Consider the following 15,242-nt stretch of genomic DNA (forward strand, 5'->3'; position numbering starts at 1 on the left):
ATTCAGTGGCTCCTCTATACTGCAAAACATAAAGCTGCTTTAAACGAGGTCAAAGGTAAGTACACATCTACTAAAGAAAACAATTTTTCACTAAAATTTCAAAATGCTCAATGGATTTGAACAAGCTGTAAAAAGAGGGTAAGAAAACAGAAGGCAAGTCTCTGTATTAGTGGAGAGCACAGTTTTAGTTTCTCTAAGGAGACACAATGAAGAATGCTTTGTGTAAAATTTGATTGGACCCAGGATGGGTGGTAAGCCATGGAATATAACGTTAGGACAGGAAAAATTAAATATGAACTGAAGTTAGCCATAGATTTTTTTGTTACTTTCTTAGGGAGGATCAAAGATTAGGGTAGGTACAGGTGTATCCTCTTCCTGAGCACTTCCTGCTAAAGTACTTCAAGACTTGAACTGTCAGAATGCCTGCAAACTCATTTCAAATTGTCCAGAAAGCAGACATAGCAAAATGGTAATGCCTGAACTCGGTGGACAGTGTATGAAGACATATTACCATGCTCTTTGTAGTTATAGAAATTGACATAAATTTTCAAAAATAACAAACATTTCTACTACATCTTTGCTTATCAAGAGAAAAAAAGCTGTAACTCATTTACCCAGAGAACACATCAGATAGTGTTAATTAACAAGTTCTTTTTTTGTTGTTTGTTTGTTTGTTTGTTTTTGACAGGGCTTCTCTCTACACACAGCCCTGGCTGTCCTGGACCTCACTCTGTAGACTAGGCTGGCCTCAAACTGAGAGATGTGCCTGCCAATGCTTCCCAAATGCTGGGATTAAAGGCGTGTGCCCCTGCTGCCCAGCTTAATCAACAGTTTTAAAAGGTAATAGCTAGGGCTAACAACTACTCACCCTGTCGTATTCTAAGCAGTAGGCTATAAACTCCACAAATGGAGGAGTGAAGCTTTTTTTCAAATATTAAAGTATTATTATTATTTTTTTCTTTGTGTGGGGGGCAGAAGTTAGAGAGGGGAACTTGGGTATGTTCTCTCCTTCCACTGTGTGGGTCCCAGGGATGGAGTCGGGCTGCCAGGCTTGGCAGCAGGCCTCTGTAGAGAGAAGCATCTCCCTGGCCCCATCTTCCTCTCTCCTGCATTTAGCCAACTGCTAGGAAGTAGGAGAGATGTGTGATTTTGTCAAATGAATGGTGATGTAAATGTGAATATTCTGTGTACAATACTCTCTTCTACTTTCTACATATCGTAACATTCTGGAAGTAAAAACAAGTGCACACTAGTAATATTTGCACAACAAAGGCTCTTACAACTTCCTGTAAATTCAGTAATTTAAGTTCTGAGTCACAAACTAGACGTTCTCAAGCCTTTGTGCCACAAAGTTAAGTAACATCTAGCCCTACTTAATATTTTTATACATTTTTAAAGACAGTTTTACTCAACATTTTAAAAGCAGTGGCTGTTGTATTTTAAAAATGGCGTCACACCATACAACAGGGCCCATGTAAGAGGTTTGTTGAGGGGAGGGAAGAGAAGAGGCAGAGAAGGGGGCAGAGACCGATTCCTTGGGTTGAGGATGAAGGAAGAGAGAGAGAGAGAGAGAGAGAGAGAGAGAGAGAGAGAGAGAGAGAGAGAGTCAGTCAGAGACAGAGAGACACACAGAGAGAGACAGAGAGAGACACACAGACAGGAGGTGTACAAGGCCCGCCTTTTATAAGGAATCAGTGAATGTGCACAGGGGGTGCGGTATATCCTGTCAGGACCCTAAAGGCAGGCCAGTACAGATGCCTAAATGCTAACAGTGGCTGGGTTTTATTACATATTTCACGACCAGGATAAAACCAAGTGTTTATATCCTGGAGATGCCTCTGAGGCTTTAAGGTTAGATTATGAATGATTACAAATGATTCAGTTGTTTGACTCTGTTTTAAAAATTGAAACCAGTGGTCACTTATCACTTACTTTTCAGAATCAAGTCCTCTTACAAAACCAAATGAGAAAAGCAACCCAGAAGAGTGCTATCAGTCTGCAAGTTCCCTGGGTTGATTTCATTCTCTTAAAATGTCATCGATTCTGTCATTCTTCAACACCTGCAACAGCACTGTGAAATTATTAGGGACTTGCTCACCGAACCAGTGACCTTTCCTGCAACACCTGACACTTACTGCCTACTGCTTCTTTTTATCAATTTCTTTGTACATGTATCAGGGACTATAGTGGATTAGTTCTAAGTCGAAGGGCAGAGGGAAGAAAACGTTTTATTGTTAAGGCAAGTTTCCTATTATTTAATCCATTTTAAGCATTAATCTTAAAATCGTCACTCCTGTAAAAAACAATCTTCCACTATTTCATACATAATGCACTGATTCCATTCCCTTCCCATCATCGTCTCTTATTCTCTTTCTAGACCTTTCTCCTTTCCAGGGAGTCCTCAACAGGTCCCCTAATGCTTAGGGCAGAAGGAAACTTACTCAACTCAGAGCTTTGCTATGTGGGACTGAACAATATTCTATAGATCCCAGGAATCAGTCTGCTTCATTGCTCCAGAAGGCTGAGTCAGTGTGATAGAATGGTCTTTTTCTGAAGACCTGGGGTGGAGCTAGCCTTCCTATTTACTTGCTTTCCTGACTCTGGGTAAATCACTTCATTTCTCAAGGCCTCAGCTTCCTCCAGTTTTAAAATATCACCAAGTTTTAACAAAGAGCTGAGATAAGAAATAGTAACAGTCAAATGTAGTATATTGGGTGGTGTGTCACAGTATATGTGGAATTACTGACTAAAATTATAAAAATAATTCCATATATTCTAGTAGGGACTGTAGGAGAAAAGAATAAGCCATTGTGACTTTTATAAAATCAATGAACCAAGGAAATGAAAAATACAAAAGATCTTGTGGGAAAACAATTTCTTATAATTGTCTATGAGAAAAATACAAAGCAATAGGAGAGATTTTACTCACACAGCTTTGAGAGTAAACAATGCCTTTATGAACTGAGGAAAACCATAATACAACTAAGATGTTACACTTTGTTACACAGTTTAAAAAACATTGTTTTGGAAGGAATGTGTGTGTGTGTGTGTGTGTGTGTGTGTGTGTGTGTATCCTACTTTAAAGTTTACTGTCAATTCATAAAGTAATTAGGTAAGCTAAACTCTTATTTTAGAAAGAATCTGTCCACCCCCACCCATCCCCCACGAAAATCTGGGCCAGCCTGGTCTATAGAGTGAGTTCTAGAACGGCCAGGGAAAATCTGTCTGGCGGGAGGGGGGGGGCAGGGAAGAAGCTGTCCCAAACATAACTCATTTGGTGGCATTACTCTACCCCAATCTTGGTATTCAAATATGGACTACAAAAAGACACTGGAATTGTGGGCATTTCAGAGATTGCACATTAGAAAAATAAAGACTAACCCAATTGTTATCAGTATATTTGTGACGGCTATTCTTTGTTGTCAACTTGTGTAGATCTGGGATTAATTAAAACCCTAGCAGCTGGGTACACCTGTAAGGGTTTTTTTTCTTAATTAAATCATTTGAAGTGAAGACCCACTTTTAATCCAGATTTTCTGAAAATCCACCTTTAATCTGGGCTACAGCTTCCGCTGGCAGCCTATGTGAAGGACATGGGAGAAGGAAGCTTACCCTCTTTGCTTGCTTGCTCTCCATCTCACTGACAGGTCCGTTCCTTCACTGGCATTAGAGCCCACTTCTTTGGCATTCTGGCGCATATTGAAAACCAGCTGAGGCATCCATCCTCACGGACTGAACAACTGGATTCTTGAACCTTTCTTTGGTAGACAGTCATTGTTGGGACTAGCTGGACCATAGCCTGTAAGTCATTCTAACACATCCCCTTTCTACAAATTCTGTTCCTACAGAGAACCCTGACTAATATAATAGTGGATATATGAAAGGTCCTCAACAAAGTCAGTAATTGGGGAAATTTAAGTTAAAACTGAAATGAGATATTCTCCACACTGACCAGGATGAGAAAACTGAGTTCTTGCCAAAGAGTTGTGAGGTGTGGAGCAAAGGCACTCATATGTAGCTAATGTGACTGAATCATGTTAGAAGAGCGTGTGACATTATTTATTCATGTTTATGATATACACTCTCAAGTACAGATTACACAGAAACTGATGTAGATGAGATGGAATACAGATTTAAGGAACTCTTTGCAACAACATTTATAGCGGCCTCAAACTGAACCCAGACTTCCATCAACAACAAAATGGCTAAACAAACTGTTACATATTGTTACAATGAAACACTGTATATGCAGCAATTAAAGGGAACGAATTATAGCTATATGAACAACCTGAACAACATATGGATTACAGCACAGTTGATCAAATATGGTAAGCATAACAGATTACATATTATCTCATTTATGTACCATTCACAAGAAAGGGAAAAACTAAACAATGTAATGCTTAGGGATGAACACCTGTGATAAAACAATAAAGAAAAGCAAGGAAAGGATTACCACAAAGGTCAGAATAATAGTAACTTCCAGGAAGGAGAGGTGTGTTTAGGAAGGTCATTAGAGGGCTTTTGGAAGGTTAGCAAAACTCCACTGACTGGTCTGGTTGACTGCTTACAGGGTAGTTTCTTTGATAATTACTCACAGCACACAATTGCCTTCTGTTTAAAGTCTATTTCATGAAAAAGCTTAACTGATAGAAGAGTAACCAGCCAGGCAGGTGGTGCAAGCCTTTAATCCCAGCACTTGGGAGGCAGAGGCAGGCAGATCTATCTCTGTGAGTTTGAGGCCAGCCTGGTCTATAGAGTGAGATCCAGGACAGGTACCAAAACTGCACAGAGAAACCCTGTCTCAAAAAAGTAATCAACAACAACAACAACAAGAAAACCAGTAGAAACCACTGGCGTGGGATAATAAAACATTGATTAGTTTTTCATACAAGCTCATTCAAGGGAAAAGTTATGAAACCTATATGGACATCCCTTTGTCACACTTTAACACAGTATGCAGATCTTTATGATAAAGCGATGAGCCAGGAAAAGAACCGTTACCTGAAATAAGTTTTTGATCGTGATTTACATGTTTGGAAATCTGATGTATTTCTTTTCTTAATAACAGGCAATATACAGAACTGAAAGGACACAGAATGAGCTGGACATGTACAAACTCCTCCCGTCCAGCAGTCAGTTGTGTAACAGCTGTTTTCTCCTGTTACCAGGCTGGGAGGGGAAGTGAACGGATCTTATTCAGTAAGCTTAGTGGAGCTACTGATCCTAAGTAGGTGGCTCAGGGCTCTTTTGAGTGCAATTCTGTCCCTCATCGATGAGGTTCTAAAGTGGAACCGTCGGCAATGAAACAGATCAGGCCTCTGAACACTCTGCATGGCACACACTTTCCTGGAAGCCTTCTCAGTTGCAGAGCTCTGATGTTTGTACTCTCTCCATTCAAAGTCCACATAATTAAACTCTGAGGTGCTCAGCTTTACAAAACTCCCCTAAACCTATATTGCATTTCTGTAATTTCTGCTATTAGGAAGAGAGTTCAACAAAAAGGATTATGTTGTAGCCATGCCCGGTTATTGATTCTCTGTGAGTCTTCCTTGAACACGGCAGGTGAATGGATCATGCTTGGAGACAGTCAAACCCAGCGTGAGGAGGGTGAGATATCTGACTCCTGGGATTTCAGGTGGAGTACATCAGGGTTGAGTCTGTCCTTGCTTCTGTGGCATTCTCCTCCCCCCTTATTTATTTACATTTATTTATTTTTGCAGTCTTTGAACAAAAATGAACCCTTGATTTATCAAAGCAGACATTTCCTTGATCTACTGTTTGCATGTGGTGGCTGCAGCAGTAGCAAAACCCTGTGTTTCCCAAATATGTGGATAGTGTATTTAGTCCAATCTTCCCGAGCATGGTTGAAAGACCTAAGATACCCATGAGTGCTGCTTCCAGAGGCGTGGGGTGCTGGGGTCCAGCCACACAACTGTGGGATTTGTTTCTGTTCACCTCTGCTGCTGCTCTAATCTCATTCTTTCTCACACCACTAAGAAGGGCAGCAGGTTCAAGACAGATTTCTTGAGGACTGTGGTCCTTTTAGCTTGAAAATTCTTTACGAGAGAACCACAGCTTAAATTTCACTAGATTTTCCTAAAACCTATTTCCTAGAACAGAATCTGTAGGCAAACAGCCCAATATATTTATTAATAACGGGGGGGGGGGAGGGGGCAGACGGGAGGGGAGGGAGGAACGCGCGCGCGCGAGCGCTTTTGAGTAAGTCCTGAGACGCGGGCCAAAATTTTTTGAAGATAGTAAGGGGCATTGTGATGAACAAGATCAGCTCTCCCAAAGATCCAAGAGACTAGCAAGAATGACTCTTAAAAGGGAGGCTCGACTACATCCACCTCTTGAAAACGTAGAAAACCCTTCTATAATAGCCCAGAGTAGGATCGCATTCAGCCCTCTGCTCCCCAACCCCGGCAATTAGCCCCCTTTCCCCACAAAAGCCTGAAGTTGCAACTCCCAATGTCAAGCCGCATCCCTTTCCTTTCGCGGCTAGAGGGTGGGGGTGGGATGTATTACAACTCTCAGGTTTCTAAGCTGCAATTTACAAAAACACTTGCACTTCCACCATCACGGCCGAGTTCCGGGCTTGCTAAGAGAGAGGCATTCATTCATTCATGCATTCACTCATCAAAACCTTCGTACCGCACCTCCACACATAATGCGGCTCAAGGTTTCACCCCACTCCACGGGCAGGGTGGGGCATGCTCCCGGGAGCAGGTGCAGCAACTGGGCTGGAGGTCAACTTTTCCACCCGTCTCGCTGTTCGAGAGTCTGCTCTGGGCCAAATGCCTCACCTTCGGGTGGTGCGCGCCCTAGCCCGGCCCCGGGGCCTGGGCCTCCTCCTCGTTCCCAGAGGAGCAGTCCGCACCTGCCCCGGAGGGAACGGCTCCGGAGCTCGCTCTCCGCGCCGCCCTCGGGTCAGGGGTAAGATCAGGCGGTAGCTTAGGCTCGCCTGGGCTCCTCCCCTTCCTCTCTTCAGTTCTGACGCGGCCGGAGAGGCGGTGGCGGCGGCGGCGGCGGCGGCGGCGGCGGCGGCGGCGGCGGCGGCGGCGGCAGCAGCAGTCCCGCGGCCCGAGGCGCACCCACCCGCTCACTGATCTCGACTTCCTCTTCCCTTGGTGCGTCATCAGCGCGCGCCGCAGTCTCCCAGGGCGGGGTGGCTGGAGATGGGGAGAAAAGGCCAGCGAAGGAAGGCGCAGAGAGGAAAGAGAAGGGAGGGGGAGGAGAGCGGTTGCTAGGCGACTTGCGTCATCGCCGGGCGCCGCTCTCCTCCCGCCCCTCTCTGGAGTGAGGCGAGAGCCCCGCACAGAGCGAGGGAGACAGCGAGCTGAGCTCCGGGCGCTGCCGCCGCCGCCGGTGAGAGCGTGAGAGCGAGTGAGTGAACGAGCATCCGAGAGACCGGGCGCCCGTGCACTGGCCGCCGCCGAGACCTTCGCTTCAGCCCGGGCCAGCGGGAGCCGCGGCCGCCGTCTGCTCCCCCCCTTACCTTCCCGGCCGGCAGCGACTGCCGCCGGAGCCGGAGCCCCAGCCGGAGCCGGAGCCCGCGGCCGGGGGGCAGGGAGGCGGCTGCTGCGGGTCGGGACTGATAGCTGCTCAGCCGGGAGAGGACGCCCGCGAGGGGCTGGGCTTTCTGCCTCGCCCCGGGGAGTGGGGCGAAGGACCCCCCGAGGTGTAGGGAGGGGGTCCCGGCCGCCGCGACACATGCGGGAGCCGGGAGCGGGGGCGGCGCCGATCCGAGCCCGCCGGGTCCCCAGCCTAGCCACCGTCCGGTCCGGCCGCCCGGGGCCGTAGCATCCCTTCGTGGAGTGTATGAGCCGGGGCCCCCAGCCCAGGAGCCACCACCGGGCCGGGGGGGCGGGGACCCCGATGTGAAGCGGCTGCGGCGGCGTGGTGAGCGGCCCGGGCGCCGCCGTCCTCTCCTTCCCCTCCCCTCCCCTCCCCTTCACCCCCTCTGGGGGGCTTCTCTTTGGGCCCGCCGCCGCCCCCTCGGCTCCTCGGCGGGACTCCGGGAGTTCTCGGCGCCCCCCTCCCCGCCCCAGCCCCCCCCAGGGCAGCGGGGCCGGGGGGGACCCGGGGGGCCGGCCGCAGCCTCCACCCAGAGGAAACTTTACCCAAACAAAATCATCGAGCTTTCCGATCGTGACTGTCCCGGGACAAGTGGCCCAGGACGGGCAGAAGCCACAGCCTGCAGAGAGACCCAGGAAGAGGAAAAAACGGTGAGCGGGGCCGCCGCCTCTCCCCCGGCAGCGCGGAAGAGACCCGGGTGGTTGCCTGGTGGAGCGACGCTACTAGCACCGCTTCTTCCTCAGTTCGGCGCCGAGCCTTTCGCAGCTGCCGCCTCAGCCCGAAGGAGGAAGGGAGCCAGCCCACATTGTCAGCGCCACCGCTCGTCCCTGAAGCGTGAGTAAACCCGGGGGAGGGGGACATTCTAGGGTAGCAAGTGGGAGCGGGTGGGTGCTTACTTAGTGCTGGAGTTTGGCTGTTTCTTGCTAGGGTTGGCAGTGGAGACCTTTCCTTCCTGCTGAGGGAAGAAGGCATCAGGAGTAGTGCAATTACAGGGGGTTTTACTTAGAGGAGGAGCTATGTCTCCGGAGTGGACGTTTGCACCTTTCTGCACACTAATTGGCAGAGGGAAATCGAGAAAGCCCATAGACAGGTCTGTCCTGTACATTTTCCTGGCCACCGATTATGATCCGGCACAGTGGTTTTTGTTTCAGGGAAACTCCCATGGATTCCCACGTGGGAATCACTTGAATCAACTCCTTAAAACTCTTAACTATTGTTTTTGAAGTTGTCCTTGAGAGGAAGATCACTTTTCGTTTTAGTACATTCAGGAGTTTGGTACCCCCGAGGCCGTCTTTCCCAAGTCCAGAGATTCCAGTGTGTAAGGAGAACGCTAGTATGGTTCAGTAGCTCAGGGGAGTCCGAGTTCCTAGGATACACGCAACTCATTGAGACTGAATTCGGGGAGAGCACTTAATGCATTACCATTTCATAAAAGTTGCAACACTTTCTTCTTCCCTAATGCTCTTTTCTTTTTTGGGGAAAGAGCAATGTATTTTATGTGATAGCACATTTTCACTAGGGATTGAAAGGGCATGTGTGCGGCTTCTCTTTCTTGGCTTCACTTGTCAACTTAGGAGAAACTTCTTACTCTTTCAAGAAAGTATTTCCGGTATCTTAAGAGTGTTTAAATTAGAGGTACAGAAAAGTCATGTTTCACATATGTAAGGTTAAACTAAGCACCTTGAGGGTTAAACATACTGTGGGATTACATAGTGTAAGACAGAATTCTGGTCCATTCAGACAACCGAATGTGGGCAGAATAGAGATGCTTTGTAGAAATGGACACCTGGGCTTGTCCATCCATCTTAATTTCTCCATTTAGGATCATGATTAAATTTGTTTGAAAGTTTCTCACATTTCACAATGTTTGGGTCCTGTTTTCCTCTTTTTAAAGTGACTAGTGTGAAAGTTTATTAGTTTCTGCATTATGTATCAACTCACCTATCTTCAAACTTCCAAGATATAGTTTGAGGAATGCTAAAACAACCATGAGTTTATCTTTTCCTGCTTTTACAGACTTTGGTTATTCTCTTCTGTCGTCTGTCCCAACTTTTTACTCTTAAAGTGCTTTTAGTTTTTTTTTTTCTTCCCCATTTCTCTAATCACTTTGTCCTCCTTTGGATCTTCTTGCTCTTTTCCTTTTCCTTTGATACTTTGTTTTTCATATGTTTTCATAAGACACTGGAATAATTGGAGTCTCTGAGCCAAACTTGGAAGAGCTCCTTCAGAAAGAAAAGAACACATATAAACAAAATATTAAAGATTTAGAGTCAGAACACTAAAAGTCGAGATCTAATTAGGAAGTTAGCTTGGTGGGAATACATACCTACTGCTGGAGGTTCTCCACTAGGGTTAAGATCAGTTTGCGCTGTATAGATGCATGGTTACAGTTCACAAAAGAATTTGAAAACTGCTCCAGAGAGGGTAGTTTCAAGTGATTGGGAGAAATTATACTTTAGGACAAAAATTCTACTTAGTGTAAATGGAAATTCACATGAAAATATTGGATGATGAATGTAACTTTAGGCTTAGAATAAAACATGTTTTTGGATCTATTAACCTTACTTTGTGACCCTGAAGAAGTCGTGTATTCCATTTTTCGAAAAAGATGATTGAGAAACCTAGTCCTGCATAGTTTGCTTTTTGGGAAGATGGGGGATGTAAACCAAGAAATTCTACTTTGAGTGTGTATCGCATCTGGTCAAAGTTGCATACTGACTTTAGGATTTGATTGGTTTTAAATTGTGGAAGTACTTTATTGAATGTAGAAATAACAAAACATTTGATATGTTAAGTCTTTGGGGTACCTTCTCCTTACCAATGACAAATGCAGTTTGCATTGTAATCAAATACAAATTGCATAAAACTGTTGGAGATGGCCCAATGGGTAAAGCTGCTTTCTGCATAAGTCTGAGGACTAGAGTCTAATTCAGAGAACCAAAGTTGGAAGGAAGAAAACTGACTCTACAAAGTTGTCCTCTGACCTGTGTCACGTGCACACACATGTGGTGGTGGTGGCGGCGGCAATAGTAATAGTAATAGTAATAATAATAGATTTTTTTAAAAATGTAGGAAAGGAGGAAATGTATTACCATTATTACTCCAAGATCACTATATGCCAGGAACTGTCATTGCACATTTCATTATGGAAATGTTGATTTTTGGACTACCCAGGAATAATTGGAGTCTCTGAGCCAAACTTGGAAGAGCTCCTTCAGAAAGAAAAGAACACATATAAACAAAATATTAAAGATTTAGAGTCAGAACACTAAAAGTCGAGATCTAATTAGGAAGTTAGCTTGGTGGGAATACATACCTACTGCTGGAGGTTCTCCACTAGGGTTAAGATCAGTTTGCGCTGTATAGATGCATGGTTACAGTTCACAAAAGAATTTGAAAACTGCTCCAGAGAGGGTAGTTTCAAGTGATTGGGAGAAATTATACTTTAGGACAAAGACATTATGCTGGCTTTAGGATTTTGTTTCTCTAGGAAACCAACATTTTTACACTATGGGGGCTGCACAGAAGGAGGCGTGAAAAAGGAAATGCTTTGAATGTTTTTTAGCATGATGCTAGTAGTTTCTCAGGAGCAGGAATTCAGAAACGGGGTAGCAAGACTTTGCTTTGGATGTTGAATTTTGGGTTAAGAGCTGGATATCCATATAGTTCAAGTGTTGGCTCATTCTGTTTTTCTTTCCCTTCCTCTCTTAACTTTCTCACTCTTTCTCTCTCTCTTTTTTTTTTTTTTTTTTTGGACTCTGTCTTTTGTCCCAGGCTGACCTTGAACTTGCTGTGTAGCTGAGGATGGCCTTTAACTTTTAATCATCCTGATCCTGCCTTGACTTCCTGAATGCTAAACTTACTGGTGTGTGCCACTATTTTTGGTTTATGTAGTTGCTGGGGTTTGAACCCAGGGCTCTGTGCATTATCTAGCAGGTACTTTGCCAACTGAGCTATATCCACAGGGCCATGCTTCATGTATCTTTCAAGACTGCAAAGTAGTTTGGGTAATATGCCGACAGTGTAGGTAGAGATGGGAGTCATTCTTAAAAGCCTTTAGGTTTCTGAGATTGCTAATACTGAGTAAAGAGCTGAAAAAGGAGTTTTAAACTTTGGGGATGGGGCATATTTGTGTTAGCTTATGCACAGGCATAATAAGAGGAGAGACATTCCCCCAAAGACATGCTTCCAAGGTGAGCGAAAATGGCAGTTAGAAGGAAGAGCAGTCCTTAAACTTAGCTGCCAACTCAATCCCAGGGCATATAATTCTGTCTTAAAAACAGTTACAGGTTTTCAATAGAGTATTTAGATCCTGAGTTATGTTTTCAGAAAGCTTAGGACTTTGGTAGGGAACTCAAAAATAAAATGGAAGGTTAGTTTCTCCAAACTCAGGTTTTTGATATTTTCTTGTATTATAATCTTGGTCATCCCCCATGGAGATTTCTCTGGGTAGCCCCGATTGTCCTGAAATTTGCTCTGTAGACCATGATGGCCTCGAATTCAGAGATCCAGTGCCTCTGCCTCCTTAGGTGATCAATGCCTCCCTAGGGATTATAAAGGTGTATACCACCACAGCCCAGCTAAGCTTGGTCTTAATACTAATGAAGTGGGGCTAACACTTCCTGAAAGGGAAGGCTGTCTCCCTGTCTTTAACTTTCACAGATGTGCGTCTTTGTGTCCCATACAGTGCAGGGGATATTCCTGTGTTGGCACTGAAGTGTTAGGGATACTTTCTTTTGTGTGAACTTAAAATGAAAAGCAATTTAGTTCTTAAGACTATTTAGGCATCTTTATGGTTGACATTTGGTGTTGCCTCTGGCAAGGATAAAGGATTGTGAGTAGAAATACATAGTCATTATCTTTATATTCCTTAGTTTGAATTCAGTGCCTTCCAAAGCTTCTTTGGCTTCTTAAGAGAATGTCTGGTTGTCAGAAATCCAGGAATAGATATTTTTAAACAAGGAGCCTATAATGATTTTACAGACCTACAGGGTAGGTCTACAGTGATGAAGGTTTTAGGGTGAGAAGATAGTGATTGGAATGTCTATCTGCTATATAGGGTTTTTTTTGCTGCTTTCCCCATTTCTTACATGGACACAGACATGCTTAAGTGTTTTAAAAAGGCAACCTTTTAGCATTAACATGATTTACTAATATGGTGGGACTCCATGATGGGGAATGGTAACATCTACATTCTTTGACATGGCAGTTTTGCTTCTAATACGAGAGATTTGAGGGTTCCTATGTGTGTGTCTTAGCACCAGGGGGCTCCAGAGTGTGTGTGGCTTAGCAGCAGCTTATTTAAATATACTTTGAAGATGATTCTTGGAGAAGTCTCGTGGGACGTAGAGGAAGGGTTGGCAACCTTTCTGTGGGGGTCAACACACTCTCACAACTTGCAGCTCTGTTCCTGCCATGTGAAAGCAGCCATAGATGATATGGACTCGAGCCGTAACTGCTCCAATGAGAGCTCATGCATAAAAACAAGAAGTAGATGGGGTTTGGCCTGTAGGCTGAAGTCTATAACCCCCTGCCAGAGGACACTTAAATCTACCAATATATAAAGTGAGCTACATTACACTACAAAGCCAAATTGGCCATTTTAGGTGGATTCTGTTTTCCAGGTGATGTGCTCCTCTGGGCTGCTTGTAATGATGAGAAGTATGGACTAAGAAGCAGACATGATACTCTGTAAATGGATCTAGAAAGAAGAGAACCCCATTTTATCAAAAGATGCCATAATTGATGTCTCAGTTACTTTTTTATTTCTGTGACAAAGCATCATGACCCAGGCAGAACACACACACACACACACACACACACACACACACACACACACACATGCACACACATACACACACGCACACGCACACACACACACATATATATAAATTTAATTTGCTTACAGTTTCAGAGGATCAGTCTGTGATCATCATGGTGGGTGAGCATGGCAGCAGGCAGGTAGGCATGGCATTGGAGAAGTAGCTGAGAGCTCACATCTGACCCACAAACACAAGAGACTGGATCTGCTGTGGGTTTTTGAAACTCAAAGCCCACCTCCAGTGATAGACTTCCTTCAACAAGGCCACACCTCCTAGTCTTTCCAAAATAGTCTTTAACAACTGGAGACCAGGCATTCAAATATATGAGCCTATGAGTCATTCTCATTCAAACCACCACAATTGATATGGAGGATATACTTATTTTGTATTATGGCTAAAAGAATCTGTGAAGGAAGAAGCCACCCTCTCCCCCAGCTGATGATTGGAAACCAGAAGCACTATCACTGAGCTGCATACCCCCCCCCCCCCCCCCCATGGTAGACGCTTACTTTTGAAAGGTTCTGAAACTAAATTGTAAAACATTTAATTTCACATTAAAAACATTTAAGTTGTTTTAAATCAAAGATGTTAAGTCAGATTCCAGGAATGTTAAATTTTAATGCATCCATCTCTTTAAAGTCATTTTAGTAATGATCTCATTACTAAATTGGTGTAAAAAATTTAGTCCAGCCAGGCCATGGTGGCTCATGCCTTTAATCCCAGCACTCCGGAGGCAGAGGCAGGGGGATCTCTGAGTTTGAGGCCAGCCTTGTCTACAGAGTGAGTTCCAGGACAGCCAAGGCTACATAGAGAAACCCTGTCTTGAAGATCCAAAAAGGAAAAAAAAAATAATTTAGTTCAAAATTATTTTCATTTTTTTTAAGTGTTGCTGTATCTTAAATCACTTATATAATATGAATGTATATTTTAAACAACATTGCAATCTTTAAGGGTAAATATATTGCAAATGTATTGCCTAGAAAGGACTAGCTATTTATTCACTTAGTGCAAGTTTTAATGGTACAGATAATGTTGGGTTTGTTTGTTTGTTTGTTTGTTTGTTTTTGTTTTTTTGTATTTTTTCCCAGACAGGCTCTTGCTATGTAGCCCTGGCTGTCCTGGAACTTACTCTGTAGACCAGGGCTGGCCTTGTACTCTCAGAGATCCGTTTGCCTCTGCCTTTGCAGTGCTGGGATTAAAGGTATGCACCACAGTGCCTGGCTACAGGTAATGTTAAAACATTGTTTCATATGACAAACAAATACTAACCTGTATTAAATGATAGTATATTTACCCTGGTTTTACACATTTTGTTTTTAGATGCTCTTTTTTGTACATTACAGTACACTTGTGATTCCTTTTTAGTTAGTTTCAAAGCTGTCTTTACTATAGTGATCCCTCTGTATCATAAGGCTCCTGCAGATACCAGAATCTGAGCATGTTTAAGTCTCTTAAAGGGTCCAGCGAGGTGGCTTGCTACCATGCCTTAGGACCTGAGTTTCATCCCTAGAACCAACATGATGGAAGGAGATAACTGACTCTTCAAAGTTGTCTTCTGACCTCCATGTGTGCAGTGTTGTGTGTGCCCCCCACAAATGATGTAATAAAAAAAGTGTTTACGCACAACACATATATACCTATGTGTATATATATATATCTTCCTGTACACTTGAAAATTTGCCTCTAGATTAGTTATAATACATAATACAATATAAACAGGTTAACAGTTGTTATACTATATCATGCAGGGGATGACAACAAAAAAGTCTACAAATTTACTATACTCATCTTTTTTTCTGGATATTTTGATTTGTGGTTGGTTTAATCTTCAGGTAATAG

At 44.0% G+C, this 15,242-nt stretch overlaps 1 protein-coding gene across 5 annotated transcripts in view; it reads left to right on the forward strand.

The window, feature by feature from the left end:
- Positions 1 to 8,250: 8,250 nt before the first annotated feature.
- Fbxw7 (F-box and WD repeat domain containing 7) overlaps positions 8,251 to 15,242 on the forward strand; it is a 178,461-nt gene continuing 171,469 nt past the window's right edge. For 3 of the 5 annotated variants that reach the window (XM_052732306.1, XM_052732308.1, XM_052732310.1), the window contains exon 1: positions 8,289 to 8,415. The gene's annotated coding sequence lies outside the window, so the exon portion shown is untranslated. Of the gene's footprint in view, positions 8,416 to 15,242 lie in introns of all 5 variants that reach the window. The other 2 variants (XM_052732307.1, XM_052732311.1) reach the window with 1 other exon arrangement.

This window comes from Peromyscus californicus, unplaced genomic scaffold (assembly GCF_007827085.1).
Source record: "Peromyscus californicus insignis strain IS unplaced genomic scaffold, ASM782708v3 Scaffold_9__1_contigs__length_137607984, whole genome shotgun sequence".
Taxonomy (NCBI): Eukaryota; Metazoa; Chordata; class Mammalia; order Rodentia; family Cricetidae; genus Peromyscus; species Peromyscus californicus.